This window comes from Serinus canaria, chromosome 1, assembly GCF_022539315.1.
Source record: "Serinus canaria isolate serCan28SL12 chromosome 1, serCan2020, whole genome shotgun sequence".
Classification (NCBI taxonomy): domain Eukaryota; kingdom Metazoa; phylum Chordata; class Aves; order Passeriformes; family Fringillidae; genus Serinus; species Serinus canaria.
The window spans coordinates 16,706,328-16,725,984 of record NC_066313.1 but is presented as its reverse complement, the minus strand read 5'-3'; the positions used below and the strand labels follow the sequence as shown (position 1 = coordinate 16,725,984).

Below are 19,657 nucleotides of genomic sequence, written 5' to 3'. Positions count from 1 at the left end.
GTCATTACCAAGCACATACAAAGCTCAGACAAATGTTAATAAAAGGCTACATAAAAAAAGCAAAACACTCCAGATGGACCAGCACACAATTGTCCACCTTTTTGCAATGTTAATGCAAAAATGATCAGATGGTGTTTTACACAACACTTTGAATGACTTTTAAAGGCTTTTTCTTAAAATCATCAACACAGAAAAGCCCCCCTGTGATTCAGATGTAAGGGAAGTTGGGAAACATACTGGCAGCTTTGATTTAAGAACTTTTAAACCCATAGGGCTCCACCACCTGAAGGAAAATGTGAGACTCACCCAAAACTGCCACTCACCACGTTTTCCAATAGTACAACCCATAACACGTTCAAGCTGAAACTCCTGCAGGAAACTCAGATTAAAGGAAAAGAAAAAAATTAAATTATCTGTTCTGCTAACCTGTTGAAATTGAGCCCAGCAGACAGGATGATCCTCAACAGCGTTCCTCTGCCAGAAATTGCCTCGTCATCTTCCAAGGTGTTGCCAGCTTGGCCAAAGCAATGACTGTGACATTACAAACGACAATCAGACATGACTAAAATCCTCCAAGTTTCTGCTTCTTGCCATGTTTTGGTCGTGCTAAGTTGTTTTAGGGTTCAATGCTTCACTGAGCTTCCAGGATGCAATGTAATTTTGGTGAACAGGCTGATATTTATAAAAGGAGGAGCAGTCAAGGTTAATGGCCCTCTTCTCTAGAGGAAGCTTTGAACAATAAAAAAAGCCCATGTTCATATAATAAATGCTCCATGTGCTCTCTCACAGACATGTAATTCGTGATGCAAAACCTTTTCAGGACAGGAGTTGAACATAGAAATAGGAGTGAAAGTCTGGTAAATATTCTTTAGGAAGCACTCTGTCATATCTGCCAGAGAGCAAAGCAAATGCAGCCCTTATTTTTCTCTCCAGCCATGAGGAGTTTGTAAACCTCTTAGAAAGAAAGACAAGCCACAAGCATTGCTCAGATCTGTTCAAAGTAAATGGAAGTCTTACTGGAGAGACACTGACTAGTAGTTTTGTCCCCACACCATGAGAGACTAAGTGCTCTTTTTAACACCTGTCTATTAAAAAAAAAAATCAGTTTGCTAGGGAGCTATGTAAACTTTGGTGTTAAAGGGGTACTATATTAACTAACTGCTTGGCTTGGGGAAAAAGGCTCAGAGAGTGATGTGGAGAGATTGAAAAACCCAAAATAAACCACTTCTAAGTCAGTAACTTAACTGGGAATGCCTAGGTTCACTTTCTTCTGTCACCCTGGGAAAGTCACTTATTCCTTGTGTCTATTACCAGCTGTAGGGCCTCTGAAGCAGGAAGTCCCAGCAATGACCTAATGTGGAGAAAGTGTGATTGTGGAAGCCAGGTAACTCTCAGAAACAAAGCCTCTAGTGCAGGAGAAGTTGGTGGGAAAGTATTGAAAGAAAACAGAAAAACAAGCTGGTTACCAAGCATTAGCAAGCCCATAGTAAATTCCTAGAAGAGATAAGGTGACTGTGTTTTTTACCACAGGATAACTAATGAGGACAACTTGCTCCACTCCACCCATAACTAACCTCACCACCTTCTTCACTTCACAGTACATATGGTATTTGCAGTGAGTAACCATATGTAAACTGCAGATAGCATATCCCTAATAGGCTGCTGTGATCTGCATGCTCTTTAACTCAATTATATTAATCTTTTAATTAACATAAAAAGTCTTAACTGATGGTTTTGAAAGCTTCATTTCAAAAGGCTTCATTTTCCTAGGTGTGGATTGGCTCACTTCTCCCATAGACCCAGACATACAAAATCAGAACCAGCCTTTGAAATGGCAGACCTTCACTCCCACACACACATTTTCTTAAAAAACGTGAAAACCCAGGGCCAAGCACGGTCTCATTCACAGCCCCAGCTTCACAGTGGTTTTTCCATGTACTTTAAGTCTGTAAGGTCTCACTGGGAACCTGGTGTCAAAAGGTCATGCACCACCATTTGCCTGTGTATGGAAGTGGTACAGGCAGTGGGGTTTCCCTGTAAGAGCTTGAGAATAGCTTTGTCTATAAGGCTTTCAGGCTTTTTTTAATTCAGAAAAAAAAAAAAAAAAGGAAGAAGAAGTAAACACCCACTACTACCAGTTGTTTCATTAATGGGGCCTACCATATCATCTTCTTGTGCTTGAAGCCTGAGGGACACAACCAGAGTAAGGTTCCTGGGCAGGACCAAGCCCAGAAGTGAGGACAGCTCCCCAGGCTTGGCTTGTATTTCCCACAGTTCTGCCTCTGCTCCCACCTGTCCTGCAGGGAACACTTGTCTGTGTCCTTTCTGGCAGGGAAAGCAGTCTGGGCTACCTAAAAAATGAGGAGGAGAGGTTCATCACTGTATCACAATTTTTTTTTCAAGTGCTAAAAATCCTTTTGAAAGCCCTCTGTGTTTTGGCATGGGTGGGGAAGGAGTCTTGTGCACTGCAGCACCCAGGATAGAATTTCCTGACTCATAACAGGTTTGACAAAAGGACAGAGAACTTAAGAGTGCCAAGAGCTTCCAGCTCTTCTCATCTGTCTTGGAGCTTCCCTGGAGAGCCAGTCCCCAGACCTTTATGGGTGTACCAATCTGACAAGCTGGATTAAGAGGGTAGAGAAAAGTTGCTGTGGTTCAGAGTTGCAGAGAAAAACTCAGGGAAAGAATTCCATGGCACCATTTGTAATTTCTAAAATCTTTTGCGATACTAGAACCTTGGAATTTTGAGTCACAGGACTAACCAGTAACACAAGACATGTGATTTGGATCACAGATCCTGATCCTGTTTTTGATGTCCAACAAGACAGCTTGACAGCATAAGTCACCAGAGCCCAGTGCAAGCTCCATTTCCTCCACAACCTGCATCTCACACAGCTCCCTAGCACCATGCTCAGCCACTCAGGCTGGGAAGCAGCATGAGCTTGTTCTCTCAGAAAGATCTGAACAGCTTTGGAAAACCCTGTGTGTTGAAGAGGGAAGGCACTGCAGGTGATGCTGGAGGTTCTGCTCTTTGCACAGAGCAGCCAGGCCCGGGTCAGCTGGGGCCAAACTGACTGCTACCATGAGAACCAGGACCCTGATTACCTGCTAAAACTTGACTGGAGCACACACTGCTCCCTCTCCCATCAGCAGCCCTACCTATACCTGAGTCATGGAACATCTCCTTCTCCTTCTCTCTCCTCCTACTCCCATCCACCTGCCATGCGGCAATCCCCAGGGGCATTTGTCCCTTGGGAAGGTGGGCAGCTTGAGCAGAGGAGGGGGATAGCACCAATCCATGAGTGCCTTGGTACATCCATTTGCCATCAGCAGCATGTACCCCACAGCTGGTGTGACCTGCTCGTGGAGGGGGGTTCAGCAGATGGTCCATGGGACCTGGCCGTGCCCCCTGTGGCTGGCTGGCACAGCCACCGTGTGCTGGGAAAAATAATAGAAGAGGTGCTCGAGGTGCTCAGCCACAGCAGTACCAGGACTTCCCCACTGTGGTCAAAGCTGGGCTGACTGAGGTAGAGGTCACCCTGCAATTTTCCTGGAAGTGACAAGCCTACATCACTTCTGTGGCAGCACATCCTGGCAGGGGAAAACGTGGATTTTCTCATTGCTCAGGTCGCTCTGAGGTACAGAAGGTTCCCTATTTACTGACTGCCAGTTGGAAAAGGACAAACCACCTGTGATTTACCAGGATCCTTATTTAATATACCAAATCCACATAAACTGTAAACTCAGCCTTGCTGCAGCTCCTAGCTGTGGAACAGTGGTTACCACTTCTGTAATTAAGAGAAAAACAGAGCAGTTTATTAAGCAGAGTTGTGGGAACATAGTTTCAGTTTTCAGTGGGTTCATCTGAATATTTTTTCCATTTTAGTTCATGTAAGTTCACGCCCTTTGGGTTTCACATAAAGCCGTAGGGTCTGAGAAGCTCAAAAAAATCTCAAAATCAAAATGTCAAGTTGAAACAAAACCATAAAAGGTATTTGGATTTGCATGAAAACGGGCCCAGATTTGCTTCAGGAGTTCCTGAAGCCTGGTAAAGCTTTTGAAGAGCCTAATCTGAGTTTTGTGGTTTCAGTGCAGACAGAAAGCAGTGCAAGAGAGCAGATGGGCTCCTTTCAGGAAGCCAAGGCAGAGGAGAATGATTGAGAAGCTATGAGAACAAGAACCATGGAGCAAGGGGAAGGGGGGGCGGGATCTAAAAAAACCTCCAAAACCAGATTTTCAATTGCTGAATACCTCATATTAGGATCCAAGAGAACATGGGTCATGTAAAGGCACTACAAGATAGTGGACAGATCCTGTTTCTGACGATCAGGCCCTGAATGGGAATACAGAGGTTTGGAGATAAGTCCAGCCATTATAGTGCCACACACCCTTCTGCCCATACACAGAACAACCCTCTCCCAAGTAATCCTCTTCCCACAGTACTCCAGACACACATGAGGTAGGAAAACAAAAAGAAAATAATCTACCAGGCTTATGCTTTCTGGTTAACACCTATAAACCTGTCCCAACATCAAATATTTTAAATTCTGGCTTTGATCTATTTTTTAAATGAGTTATTTCAATTTCATATGCTCTAAATTTATTCTTATTGCATTCTTTTACTGACATAAAAATAAACATTTCAGAGTGACAAGTCAATTTAGTATGCTTACCTGAAAAATGCAGAATAAATTTAATTGAGAAATCAAATTTTCTTTCCGCAAAGAGTCTATACATCTCATTCAATTACACTCTTTACATTAGCATCTTTTACATTGACAGGATGCAGAGGAGGCACTCATTGATTGCTTGAGATTCAGTCCCCTGGCTGAGCAGCTGGGTGTCTCAAAAACAGAAATCTCTCACCATGACTGACATAACAAGGGTACACGATGTTACGAACAATGTAAGCAAAACCTGCAACACTTGCAAGTATCTTTATTTGAGAGCATTTTTCCTTCTAACTACCCAAAAATTGAACACCGAAACTGCAAATTAAACTTTCAGTCGCCTCTTCCTGCCTTTTCTGGGAAAAAAAGATAACAGAAGAAGAAATTTTCTTCTTTTAACAAAAGAAAATATAAATTTGGCTGGAAACCCAAGTTTTGTTCCCTTTCATCAAAAAGATCCTTACTTTCACATCTTCTCATAAGATCATCTTGCCAAAGAAAATAAAATGGCATTGCATAGCTTCAGCATTTGCTTGAATTCTCATGAACTTGGAGTGCTACTCACATTTATGTTATCCTCCCAGGAGCATGCACTCAGGAGATTTGACACTCCCTGCTGACACTGTCATGCAGCATCACTACCGACCAGCCAGCAGCATTTCCAGCATCTGCCCATTTAATAACCATGGTTTGCAGAACAGGATAAATCATTACTTTGGTTTATCTTGCTTTGTCATCTCAGCCTCTCACTGGTTTACTTCCATGCAGACCTCTAAACTTATTTAACCAATGAAGCCATTTACTCTCCTTACCCTTTCAGCACTTTTCAGCACTTCATTTCTTTTATGATATAAGACAATTCCCATTGGTTTGTCCTGTCCTCACAGCACACACTCTCCCCAGCCATGTCTCTTTTTGAGAGTCCATCACAAGTGCTATCTGGTACTGCAGGTTTACTTTAGTTGCTATCTTTTAGACAGGATGTTCTTTGCACTGTCAAGAGCTGTCTACATCCTCTTAGCTAGCACCATACCCTGGCATTCAAAGGACGCTTAGTCAGACCATTTCCATTGAAATCAGTTTTAAGGGCTTAAGCAGGCTTGCAGGCTGGGCCAAGCAGTCTTTGTGCCTCCTCTAGTAGATCTGTAGACAAACACCACATTCCCACGCTGCAAAGACAACAATTGGGTTCATTTGGAAAATTGTAGTAGAGCAGCTTTACAACCTGACAACTCAGCCTTGATTTCAACAATACCCTGGGTCGGGGTAAAAATGGTCAAAAGGCAAAAGTTTCCATGCCCCAGTCACAGCCAACCAAACTACTGAGGAATCTTCTTTCCAAATGATGATGTTTCAATACGTTTTCTGTTAATTTCATAGAAATGGGCTATAGTAAAGTACACAACCTTAAAATGCAAACCAAAACACAAACCATAACAATGTGCTTTATCTAAACAAAACTAAAGAGTTTAATATTCTGTCTTGGCAAGAAAGGTTACAGGGGGTAGTCTAAGGTCTTTTTGTTCAAACAGTTTGGACCTTTGTGCAGCAGTTTCAGAAGACATCCCAAATAATAACAATCCAAATTCCCACAATTTCCACAAGCAGGATTTGAAGTGTCTCTGGGCCAGAGCATGCAGGAGGTGGGCCCAGGCAGCTCTCCACCCTTCACATCAGGCATCTCAAACAAGTCATTGACTTGTAGAGTTACTGACCATTTTATGGTCATTCCTCCCCCTCCAAAAAAGCAGCTGGCTCAAAGGAACAACTGTTGTGGCAGCCAGACAAACAGGATTTATTTCACAGAATCACTAGGTTGGAAGAGACCTACAAGATCAGTGAGTCCAACCCAGCCCTAACACCTCAACTAAACCATAGCACTGAGTGCCACATCCAGTCTTTTTTTAAACACATCCAGGGATGGTGACTCCACCACCTCCCCAGACAGACCATTCCAGTACTTCATCACTCTTTCCATAAAAACTTTTCCCTAATATCCAACCTGTATTTCCCTTGGCACAGCTTAAGACTGTGACCTCTCGTTCTGTCAGTTGCTGCCTGGAGAGAGAGACCAACCCCCACCTGGCTCCAGCCACCTTTCAGGAAGTTGTAGAGAGTGACAAGGTCACCCCTGAGTCTCCTTTTCTCCAGGCTAAACACCCCCAGCTCCTTCAGTCATTCCTCACAGGTTTGTGTTCCAAGCCCCTCTCCAGCCTCCTTGCCTCCTCTGGATGCGCTCCAGCGTCTCCAGGTCCTTCCTGTTATGGACATGGTTCTGTTAGTTTTGGGAAAAGAGGCTGTTTGCTGTGGATGGGTTTGATGGGGATGGTGCAGGATTTGGTGGGGGCAAACAGCCAAACCAGGGCGAAGGGTGATTGGACAAAGACACCAACCAATCATTTGATGCCCTGAGGAAACGATTGGCCCAGAATGAACCCCATTAAGGGCCAATCAGGGCCCCAAAATTCCACCAATCGGGGCAAGGATCCAAATCCCACCAATCCTTGGCCAAGGTGTGTTATAAAGGGAGGGGTTTTCAGTTGGGCGGTGTTCTTTTCTGTTCGTGCCGTCCACTGCGGTACTTGTGAGGGAGAGAACCCAGCGTGTTCTGTACACATCGTCATCTTGAGCTGTTGTGAAGGGGTCCAAGCCTATCCTGGACACTCCGTTCTTTCTGGTTTATTTTTTTTTAATAAATGAGAGTCTTTTTCATCCTTTTTTGAAATCTGGCCTCGTTCATTCATAACATTCCCAAACTGAGGGGCCAGAGCTGGACACAGCACTCAAGGTGTGGCCTCACCTGTGCCAGGTACAGGGGAAGAATGACCTCCCTGCTCCTGCTGGCCACACTGTTCCTGACACAGGCCAGGAGCCCTTGGCCTTCTTGGCCCCCAGGGCACACTGCTGGCTCATGTCCATGTCAGCCAGTACCCCCAGGTCCCTTTCTGCCAGGGCACTGTCCAGCCACTCTGTCCCCAGCCTGTTTAAATAGCTTTCACCTGCACTTCAGCCTTTTCCTCAGAGAAAAGAAATAACAAGTTGCGCAAAAAATCAAACTCGTCATTCTATGTCCATGGTCAGCTTGCAGGGTGGTAGAGGAACCACCAGAGACGTTTCTCTCCCTAAGGATGTGTATGGCCTATGTTAGGGTTACTGCTGCATCGGGGAGTGGAAGGGGGGCTGTGAGGATGGTCTCAATCATATCTCAATTTCAGCTTCAGAAACTGGGTGACCATTAAACTTGTTACTACAGGGTAGTGAGCAGATGGTTTTGGCAACCTGGTTTTTTTCCTGCTGGTTTCACAGATTTTCTAGAAGTCATTACCTTAAACCCACCATCCAGATCCCAGCTTCATGTAAATTGTCTTAGCAGCACTGAGTGAAAGAAGAGGTGGGGGTGGTGAAATCTTTAAATCATGTTTTAAAAAGAATAAAGAGGAAAAAGCAGACAAGGAGTCCTTGCATTATCCAGCCATCAACAACATTTAAAAGTCACAGCAAAAAGAGGAGGAAATGGGAAACAAAAAATATGATATAGGGTAAGGGAAAACAAAAGAGAACAAAGGTGTGACCCAAAGAGTAGCTGGACCCCATACATAGCTGCATGTATGAAGTAGTTTTGCTCACTAGCAGGTTGTAGGCATGGGGAAGGCTGCAAGCAGCCAACTGGTCTTGCAGTACTTGCTCTGAAATTTGCCACTGAACCACGTCCAGGGCCTAAAGCAAAACCAAAAAACAAATCAACAAAAAGAAAAGCAGAAAAAGAGTGAAAATGCTACACCACAATGTTACGAAAAAGAGAAGCACAGCTGGAATCATTTAGAGAAGATTTGGGGTTTGTCCTGTGACCAGTTCATCTCTGTGGTTTTTCTCGGTAGTGATGCAGTGTGAAAAGTGTACAGCTGTACTTCCCTTCATAAAAATAAACACACAGTCCTAAGCAGAAGTCCCTTGGTACACAAGGAAGCCAATTCTGCCTGATGTCACCTAGCTGTACAGGCAGGAACTTCCCCACAAGTGCCATCACCTTGGTGCCTGTGAGACCACGCATGGAAGATGGCACACTGGGACGGTGTGATCTCGCCTGGAGCTGGGCCACCACACCCTGGATACAGCACAGGGCCAGGCAGGCTAGGCCTGAACCAAGACATGAGCCATGGCACCCAAGGAAATGCAGCTCCTGCGGCAGGGTACCAACATTTCTCAGGAGCTCAGCAGTCCAGCAGACACCTAAACACAGGGCTGGTTTTTCCCATAGCTCAGCACTGTGCTCTTTGGAAAACCTGACTCACAAGCAGCATCAGCAGCTCAAACCCTGTTATTTATCTGTAGGACAACAATGTCTAGAGGCCCCAGGCGTGGTACAGCATTGCTCTGTCCAGGCACTGAACAATCCTGCCGGCTGCGAGCAGTAGCTCCAGGAGAGCTGACCTGGCACTGGCAGCCACCATCAGCTTCCCAGGAAACTCTTGAGCAGACATGGCTGCCCGCCAGCCTGAAGCCATTCCATTCCTCATTTCTGATCAATCACAGCACTGCTGAGAACATTTAGCTTTGAAACCATGGTGCCAGGCTCCAGCAGCTCTGCTGCTGTTGTGAGTCATCCCAAGCACAGGTGTCATGGTTTAAGAGGAAATGAAGTTTTTGTGATGGTGTGGGCAAGCCAATCGGTGTTCAGATTTAATATTGGCACCTGGTTTGTCCACTGAGGGTATGGATACACCTCTGAGAACACAGGGGGTTAAAAGCTGTGATCGCCCAGGGGAACTTCCTCTTTGAGTCCCACTTGGGACTGAGCAGACCCTCAAACCCTCCCTGCCCGGCCGAGCTGGGCGGGGGAGGGGAGGGGAGCCATGTGGCCGGAGAGAGGTAGGCCAGGCCTGGGCCCAAGGGTGGAGGGCAAAGGGCATTGCAAGGGCTTCGGGCAGCCATCCTCCATTCCCCCCCCCGGAGAGAGGGAGAGAGAGCCAGAGCCGGTGCCTGTGATAGTGGGCCGGCGTGAAGGAGAAGGGGGAGTGCCCAGCAGGGCAGCCAGGCGTGGGAGTTGATGAAGTAAACTGGCAGAGACTCTGGGACTTTTAACCCCTCTGAGGAAGATGGGAACCTTGCTAATGCTGATTCCTCCTGAAGTTGATGAGATTGAGAAGATGTTGAGATCGAGAAGATGTTGAGAAGAATTCTAGGTGGGAGGAGATGATGGAGTGGCTTTGGGCTGGACTTTTCTTGTATAGCCACAGCAGAACCACTGGTGTTCCTGTGACACAGAGACTGCATTCTAGGGGGAGGCGATGGCTCAGAGCCAGGAGAGTGCAGTGATGTGGAGGAGTGTGAACAGAGATGACGGGTGAGGAGGGTGGTGGTGGTGCCCTCCTCTTCGAAGAAGAGAAGAAGAAGAAGATGATCTCTGTTCCAGAGACCCCTCGGCCCCAGGGGGTGAAATTTGGGGGGGACAAGTGTCCCAAAAGGAGAAGGACTGTGCTCCCTTTGGAACTGGACAAAGTATCCTTAAAATGAAAAACCCTAGAAGCAGCTCTGATCCATGTGCAGTGGTGAGAGCACTGGACATGGAAGGAATGTGGGGCAAGAGGGACTCCTCTCTCCTCGAGGAACTGAGAATTGGTTATCTAAAGGGTGGCAATGGAATTGGAAATTTGGTGGGGGGAGGAGGAAGAATTTGGAAGGTTTTCATCTTGTGTTCTATGTGTTTTGTGTGTCTTCCTTTGTAGTTGTAGGTTAATAAAAGTTTTTTCCCTTTTAACCTTAAGTTGGAGCCTGCTTTGCTCTGTCTCTGATCACATCTCGCAGTGGGTGCCAGGCTCAAACGATGACAACAGGTCTCTTGGCTTAACTCCAGCCCATGCAGACTTAGCCCTGCTAGGTTTGTATCACAGGCAAGACAGACTTGAGCAACCAACATCTTTTTCTATGGGTCATGGATTTGCTCCCAATCCTTCATCAGCCCTTGGGGGAGAAGCTGCCACTCCTCCTTGAGCTCATGTTTTCTTCATCAGGAGTTTTCCCCCAGCTTCCACTTAGGAAGGCAGCATGGGCTTTCATCCCTCTTGTTCTCCAAGACTTCCTGAAAAGATCCAGCAGTGACTTCTGTACACGAACATTTAATGGGGACTTTGTAAACAAAGCTCATGCCAATGGGGACACAGCCAAAATTCATCTGGCATCAGTTTCACTGTGAAAGGAACACAGATCAAAATAGGGAGGGAGCTTAATCTTTTGGCCAACACAGGGAGAGGGAGCTGACTGGTAGCCCCCCTGGCAGGAGGGGACAGACATGGCTTAGTGACCTGCAGCAGTGATTCCACTGTCCAAGAAGCCCCAAGCAGAAGGAAATTATCTCTGCAAAGGAAGAAGGGGACTTTCTCAAGCAGAGAAGAGATGGAAAGATGGTGGGTCTGGACCAGTGTAGCATATCAAGATCTACATTTACTTCTGGTTTTCCCCCCACCCAAACCTTCCCTGTGACAACTTGTCCTAATCTTTGAGAAGCTGTGAGTGTTTTGTGCATGCACAGAAAGGGCCAGGGATCAGCAGCCTGGCAGACAGGCTGCATGCCCACCTGGCTCCCACTGGTCCTGCCAAGGACAGCGTGGCACCACAAGGACGTGGAAAGGAGCCCTGACCAGAGCAAAGCCACAGGCAGAGGCACCTTTTGCCTGAAACACTTCCAGAACCAAAAACATCTCATCATGAGAGGACGGAAGTCAAGCTCTGAAAACACATAGGAGCTGTCTTTCAGAAATCAAACAGTCCTTCCCCATTCCCCAAACTTAAATGTACAAGAGAGACTGGTAGCAGTGCTCTCAGACATCACAAGTCTTTTTAACCCATCTGGCCCAGAGCAAAATAGACCAGAAGAGGAAAAGCCCTTGCTGAACCATAACAAACAGCATAGCGAATCCCTCTGATCCAAACGAAGGCTCTCAGCCCTTTCACCAAAATTATGGGATAGCTCCTTACCCTAACTGAGTCAGCAGAAGCACATGGGTTTCTGCGGAAAGGAGGAACAGTTCCCAAGGGATAAACATACCTTCATGCTTTTTGCTAAAAAAGTACCAAAAAAATAAATGCTCATAATAACCTGTTAGCCAGAAACCTGTGCTGGCTAGCAAGATATCTGAAAATTGTCCTGCAATTCAACTTTTGGCAGAAAATAAGCAAAGGAATAGGTCCTTGTTTCAAACCTAAACCTCTAAGACAGGTCTTGGACAATTATTACCAAACATGAAACTCTTAGCTCAAGCTAAACAATAGAATTAAGGAAGTAATTTGAAGAATCATTTCTTATGTAAACACTGAAGTTTCAGAATACACAGTTGGGAACAGACACATCTCCAAGGGCCACAGCCCATGGGTAGAGATCCCAAATCAATATTAGCTGTGCACAGCCAGCCACCACCATCTTGCTCACGTTTGCCTTGTGCCTTTCCCATCTCTAAGGAGCAGACTATAAGAATAAGCCTGTGCTATCAGATGGAGATTTTTGGCTTCTGTGTTTGGGGGCAGTGAGATTGCCCACCCAACATCATCTCACTGCAGCACATGGGCATTTGAAATTTGCTTTTGCCCCACAAACAGGAACAGTTCTCTTCTGATTCACGCTGAAACCAACAGGGGATTTTCAGAATTATCACAACAGAAGACGTTATCTTCCTCTGCTGGCAAGAGGGATTGAAAATGACTGACCTGATTTCATAAAAATATCAGCATGTGTGTAGTGTGTGGTCTGTTACTCTTCCACACTCCTGTGGTTTCTGGGCAACACAGTAGCAGCCTGCCTGCTACAGACTGTAAAGCAAAATACAGGTTGGGAAACTGAAAAGGTGGAAGAGGAAAAAAACAGAAATGCCTGGACAGATCTGTATCCAGTGTAGATCAGCTAACATTTGAATCAGAACAAAAGTAGTAACTGAATAGGAAAACATGCATTTCCTCTCTTTCTAACACAGCAGTAATGTGAGGCACAGGAAGTACACATGCTTTCATGTTTTGATTTTCAAATAAATGTCAGATGAAATGACATCAAGAATAGATGGAATAAGTCTGGGAAAGTCCTTTGTTTATTTTTTTCCCTTTGTTTTCCTTTGCATAGAGGCAACGTTTTGGCTGACTTCTACATTTGCAGATTCACTGAAATAATTTCAATTGTACCTGAAATTCAGAATAGGTTGCTACAAACTATTCAGCAACTGGACTGGAAAATATTTTTATTACTTAAAACCACAGGTTACTTCAAAATTGAAGTATATTGTCTCCTTAGAAACATTTCAACAAGACAAAAAAATAACAGGGCCCAGTGCATAGGTAAGAATTTCTCCAGTAAAAGCATAAAAAGAAATTTTTAAAGTTCTTTTTCCTTACATATTCCACACCCTGCCCTCAGCTCGCTTTCACACTACTGGACTCATTTACAAAGCTCTTCACTACTTTAAAGTACATTGAATTTAACAGGCTTGGTGCAAAGGCATTGGTTTTACATTGCTCCCTTATTTTTCTTCAATTTCTGATTCAGCCTTGGGTGACTTCCATTTCTTTTCACTCCAATTTAATGTATTCTAGAGTATTTCAACTCTACACATTCAAAAGCAGCTTGTCTGGACCCACTGACGTGTCTCTACTCCACTGCTGGGAAGAGGGAAGGAGCAGAGCCCTCTGGCTGGGAAGGAACCAGCCTTGTGGATGGCAGGCAGTGAATCAGAGGTGAACTCATCCTCAGCAGTTCACACCAAGCAGCAGCTGCAGGAAAGTTTCTGTTTCACAGACTTGATTCTCATGAATGCTCTGATCCTGTGGGGTCTTAAGGCTAACACTGAAAAATCCCATTTTGGCACCACGAGGCACAATACAAACACCCCACGGATAGCTGAGGTTGTGACACACATCACCAGAAGCCAGAAATAATCTGATTTACTCCTTTCTTCTCAACCTCAGACAGATAGCCAGTATGCACCAAGCACACTGATAACCATCAGAAAGGATAAGTACAAAAATGGAACACTGATGATAATGTTCCAAAAGTCAGCCTTGCATGTAGAGATCTAGCACTGCTCAGGAGGCACCAGCATCTTGAAGCAAATATTGAGCAGCATCTTGCTCCTTATGTGGTCTTCTCCCCAGTGCAGCAGGTTAGGGACCAACTTGTGAAAAACAGATTAAAGGACTCCTACCCCAAACCAGCTTCTATCCTAAAACCTAAACCAAACTCTGGCCAGGTTCACTTTTTGAAGATCAGAATAGGAAATGGGATGGAGCCCATGGTCCTGCAGGCTTGTTCCTGCAGAGTTCTTCACTCGTCCAGGCTGGGGTAGCATTTGTACTGACTGCAGCCAGCCCACATGCCAACCAATTTTTCTATCAAAGGATTCCTCTTCAATGTGTTTACTCCCTAGTCAGCACTGAAGCACTGTCAGCCTCTTTACATTCATCAAATGACAGCAGTATTATTGCCTTTAAAACTGTGAGCACAGCCTCTGTGCAGGGTTAAAGCCACAGCAGCTCCTCCTGGCCCAGCAAAGATCCTGCAGCAGCAGCCCTGGCAATCAGAGTAACTCATCTCTGGGGAACCCCTGATTCATGAGCCAGCTATTCTTAAATTACAGTGCAGACACCTCTTGCTTTTAGGAAGCAGCCAAAATGTGCATGAGTCTCACCTATTTCAAGGGAGCTTTTTCTGAGTAATTCTTCCCCAAATTAGTTTGCAGCAAGATGGCTCACCAGGGCCTCCTACGTCATGTAGTAGTGTGCAGTGATGTCCTTTGTCAGACAGCACTTTCTGTTCTTAGAGAGAGAGAAACCAAGAAGATCACTCTCATTCTTCTACAACACGTTTATTGTAAGTGATTTCAGCAGTGTTGTAAGCTAACTTCGGAAAGGCAGGTTGGGTGATTCAACCAAGTCAAGCATCTTGGTAGTTACTGATTTTCCCTTGGCTCTTGTCACTTCTTCTTTTGGAGGAATTTATTAATTTTAAAAGTGATGGATATTCTTCTATTTTAGAAAGTTGAAACCAGACAGAATTGTGGTTTTCTTACCCTTTTGTGCAAGTTAAACAGTGTCTAGTGGGTACTGGATTTGAAGAAGCCTGCTGGAGCTGGGGAAAAAAAAGCATCTTCCAGTAACATGAACATCCTGGTATGAGAGGTGGAACATGCCTGCACACAAAGCACTTCTCCTGCACATCAGAAACACAAGAGAAAGTGTGAGTTGAAAAAGCAGGGTAAGTGCAATATTGAAAAAATATCCTTGAACCAGTCTGCTTTGGTGTGTACTGCAGAGCAACCATAGCAAGGCAGCTGGTGTATGGGGGTCTGATCTCTGTCCTTCTCATGGAGGAGCTCAGCTGAGCCCTTCAATGCCTGGCAGTGCCCATATTGGCACCTCACACTCACTCCAGTTCTCCTCCTTCTCCCTGCACTTGCCTGTGTGTCATGCCAGCCTCCTGACCTCAAGCAGAGGCTTGCCAGCAGCCAAGCACTGCAAGTGGGACTGACTGAACAGATCTGTGGGGATTGCTCTGCACACCCACAAAAAAACATGGCAAGGCTCATTCCATTGCCCAGTCCTGCCTCTTGCTGTCCTCAGCTCAGTGCCTCACTCCTCTCCATGGCAGAACCAAGGAAGTGGCTCTTGTGAGTCAGCAGGCAGCACCTCCAGCACTGGTACAGCAGTACAAGCTGGCAGGGAGGATATGTCACCTCAAGGGTGGAAGCTACTGCTTGCTGTCCAATGCACCATGCCAATCCTTTTACTAAAAGGGAATTATAAAAACCCCTTCCCATGCAAGGAAGGAGGAAGAGAAAAGCTTCAGGGTGAACTGGTGGTTTGAAGCAGGACACAAAGTGACTCCTGGTCCACCAGCAGGTCACATGCAAAGAGCCAGAGGGTGAAGGGACAGTACTGTACTCCCTGCTCCCACACCATGCAGGTTTCTAGGGCTCCTGAAGAAACTCCAGGCCTGTGTGAGCCTCACTTGACCTCCATTAAAGCAAATCAGGGAAAAAAAGTGAATAGGAGAGGCTCACAATGCAGCTCCTGTGCTTGGGTTGATCTTTCACTTCATGTTGCAGAGGTCTGGCTCCTCTCCCTGCACACCTCCCTGGTGCCACTGTCCTCACCTCAACAGGAGCTGCTAGGCTGCTGCTCCAATTTTCTCTTCCCTCTCCAGTTATACAGCTGCCAAAGCTCTTGATAAGAGTGTGAAAACTGTTATTGTCTGCCAAAATACTCAGATGTATCTGCTACAATGATTAAATATTTTGCAAGACCTGATCCCTCTTCTGCATAAATTTGGTTTAGATGAGAGCATTTTTCACCACCTCTGGGAAGCCAGCAGAACATTCATGGAAATAATTCATCAAGTCAGGGTGAAGCTCTCTAGCTTTACTTTGACCAACAACTCCTGCAGACCACATTATGCATGTCCAGAGAGACATGAGGTGTCGTTCAACAATCCCACAAACACCATCCCTGTCAGAAACAGCAGAGGGATGAGATTGGTAACCCATTGGGAGTTTTCTTCTTTCCATCCTCTGCTCCTGCCAGAACCCACTCCTCCCTCTCTGTCATGCTGCTGGTACTTCAGCACAGCCTCATGATCCACAGGCACATTAGAGCCGCTGAGAGAGCTGCAAGGGGAATCAAGCCCTGAGCAGTGCTTCAAGGCAGATCTGCATCCAGAGCAGCACGCTGCATTTCAGCCTCTCCACCTGCCACATTCAGAGGTGTGTTTGCAGATTTGTGTGTTTTAGGAGGAAAGTTAATCCTTGAGTCAGAAATTCACTAGGCCAGTGTTGAGATAGTTCAAATCATACCAGTTTGCTATGGCCAGCTTATTTTCTCCCTCAGAAGCAGCCAGCCATAAAAAGTTTTAATTTTAATTCAATTACCAAGGGATATATTTTCCTGCAGTGATAAATGAGGACCTTTCATCAAAATGTGCTTCAAAAGCTTGCATTCCAGGCACCTTCTGGAAGGGAAACTCCTTGATATGTGACTTCTGAGTAGAAGACAGCAGAGTCTAAATGACATTTTCTGCTGTCTGGAAAGGAATCTCCCACCTGAAAGTTAGTTTCAGATGCACAAAGAGACCACTGGTCCCTTTCAGAGGGATATTCCAATGTGCTCCTCTTCTTTGCTCCTGCTAAAACTTAACTGTGAAAGCCTCACCGTGAATACCAGTTAGGAGGAAAAATGCAAGCTGCAGCTGTGGTAGCTCCCAAGTACCTCAGGGTCAGAGAGGGTCAAAGATCAATCCCAAAAATTATATATTCAATAATGAGAAACTACAGCAACTCTGCTCTCCAGCAACACAATTGCTGCTTTCATCACAAACAAGATAAGCAACTCTGAGTTGTGAAATATCTTGTTTGACACTGAAACCAGGGAAGTACGTAAGGATCACAGGCAAGAATTGAAATGGCTTTGGTTGGCATTCCTCATAGACTTTTTCACACAGCCCATGGGAATCCAAACATAGACATCAGCGTTGTTTCCCATCAGAAGCAAAGTCATTCTGCAAGTTAAAATATCTGAAATCTCAGGGTTCTCTTAAACTACCATAGGCACTTGAAGATGTGCTGCCCTTTTCTCATCCGCCATTTAGAAATAAAAACAGGCACCTTCCCATGGCTGCAGACAGAAGCAGCTTCTCATGTTTCCAGCCCAAAAGTGCTTGGGGTACATTCCACTGCTACACATCACAGTCCACTCTAGGTCTGGAGTTATGGAAGGACAAGACTTCCACATCTTGCTCTGTCAGCTCAACAGCTTAGCACCACAGCATGCCCACAACCTGCTTTCCTCCTTAACACAGTGCAGCCACAATGGGCTCATTCCAAGAGTTTAAACAGGTAAACAGGGCTGCTTTCATCTCCAGTGGGTTACAGATAACAAGTGGTTTTGCTGGCAGATCAAGTCAGGGCTTCGTGTTGTCTTCCTGCCCAGTAGCTTGCCCTGCACCTCTTGCTGAGGGCGAGCCCTCAAACCGCCAGAGGCAGCTGCTTGCTCCAGGCAGGAAGATTGTGCCTGGGAAATGCTCCCAGGGATCCCACCATGACACACTGGAGAGGGCTGTTGCTCCTGTAGCTTCCTCCCTCTGGCACAGAAGCCAGTGGGCAGGCAATGGTAATATCTTCCTTTAGCACAGCTGGTTCAAAGTGAACTTGCCTTAAATTATAACTGGGTAAGCAATATTGCTTTTCAAGATATTTCAAGGCAAAAAAAGAAGTCTTCTCTGAAGAAGCAATCAATTTATAATCTAGCTCTTTCTTATACAATTACAGCTTAAAGTTGAGATTATTAATTTTTAACTTAGAGGTTCTTTTGTGCAAGACTGAGATGGAAATACAATATTAGCTTTGTGCTGTGAAATGACTATATTATCTAAGCTAGACAAGACATTGATAAATATCTAAGAGGATGGGGCTTTTGGCAAGAACAATTTCTCTTTTTCCACTGATGCAACAGAAATTGCTTTTTTAAGTACTGTCTAATATTGTTCAAACTGAGCATGCATTTCAGACTACAGTCTCGAGCCACGCAGAATAGATGATCCCTGGTTCCTCCAGTGATTTGCAGATGCTCCACATGCTCATGACACTCACAAGGTGATCAGTGACTGTCACCACCAAGTGTAGTACGCAGAATTCCAGTCTCTACCCCTTGATGAACCGTGGGCCAGACACCACCAGACTCTGTCAGGGAGGCCATTTCAGAGATGTCAGTACAGGTGGCCAAGTGGCCACCTCCTGAGGCACAGACAGCACCTAATGTCAGCTCCTGAAGAATGAGCCACTTCACAATACTGACTGCAGGTAAAAAAACCTTTGTTTGGAAAATCCAGACATCAGCCAAATAGAAATGGGAGTGAGGTTAAAAAGCAGATGTGTTTGTGAAGGGCTGGGGAGGATCATCACACATTAATCTTGAGCTGATTTTAGGCATCTAATTTAAGAGCTCACATCAGCCCTAGGGAGTCAGCAGAGTATCCAGAAGGTGACTCAGATTTCCAGAGCCCACCACAGGGTTGTGCCCTCTGGGTGGTCTGCCAGCCTGCACCCCTGGCACAGGGGGCACCTCAGGTGGCCGTGATTCTGCAGAGAACCTCCCACCCTCTAGAAGAGCATCATGTTAAATTGAGGCTGCATGAAACAATAGGAAAACACCCAGCACCCAAAGAAGTCACCATGTGAGTAGACTGGTGGTTGCAGAACTAAAAGGCACATTGCTCACAGCCACCTTGTAGCAGAGGATCTGGAAAGAGAACCTGCAGTTGCTGAAACCCCAGTCTCTGCTCAGACCCCTCCTTGGATGGTGCTGGGAGATGTCCTGCTCTGCACCTCCACACCCTTTCTTTGCTGGCTGGGGACCTCTCCAGGGACATTCCACCAGCCCATATGTTCAGGTGATTGTCCGAGTGCTGAGACCCTGTTTTCTCAGCAGGGAGCAGCAATACTTGACTCAAATGCAGCTCCTGGCCAGTCTTGTCCCCTCTGCCAAAGCACAAATGCTCTCCTCATGTCGCAGTCTGGAACAAACTCTTTCATGGGAGCAGCTTCAGAGGACTACCAGCTACCTGGCTCATAACCTCTTCCAGACACATGAGGTTCTACAGATGGAGAAGTAGCCAAGCCAGCAAAGCTTCCTCACAGCTTTACAGGAGCCACTTTTTAGGAGATGAGACTGAGATACACCTTCATCTAACCCCCAGTCACAGTTCCCACCCAGGATTCACATGTACCTATCCCAATTTAAGAAACAGATATCAGATGTTGGACTGCAGCCAGAAAATCATGCTGAAGAGCCTTATTTTCAGGAATAAACATTATTCTCTCTAGGCTGGATTTAAGCTAGTCAGTTACAAGAGAGATTCATTATCAATGCCCAAAGCATCTACTGGCATGTGCAAGAGTGTTTTTCATTTCTGCTGTGTACACATACACATGGTCACAGCTCCTTTCTCCCACTCCCAGCAG

General features: G+C 45.7%; 2 protein-coding genes across 8 annotated transcripts in view; one reads left to right on the top strand and one right to left on the bottom strand.

Moving 5' to 3' along the window:
- The window catches only part of ZPLD1 (zona pellucida like domain containing 1), a 126,403-nt gene extending 124,089 nt beyond the window's left edge, over positions 1-2,314 (bottom strand). For 3 of the 7 annotated variants that reach the window (XM_050973473.1, XM_050973466.1, XM_050973458.1), the window contains exon 1: positions 427-1,034. The gene's annotated coding sequence lies outside the window, so the exon portion shown is untranslated. Of the gene's footprint in view, positions 1-426; positions 1,038-2,160 lie in introns of those variants that run through there. The other 4 variants (XM_050973484.1, XR_001991528.3, XM_050973480.1 and 1 more) reach the window with 4 other exon arrangements.
- RPL24 (ribosomal protein L24) overlaps positions 1-19,657 on the top strand; it is a 432,745-nt gene that overhangs the window by 307,936 nt on the left and 105,152 nt on the right. The window lies entirely within an intron of this gene.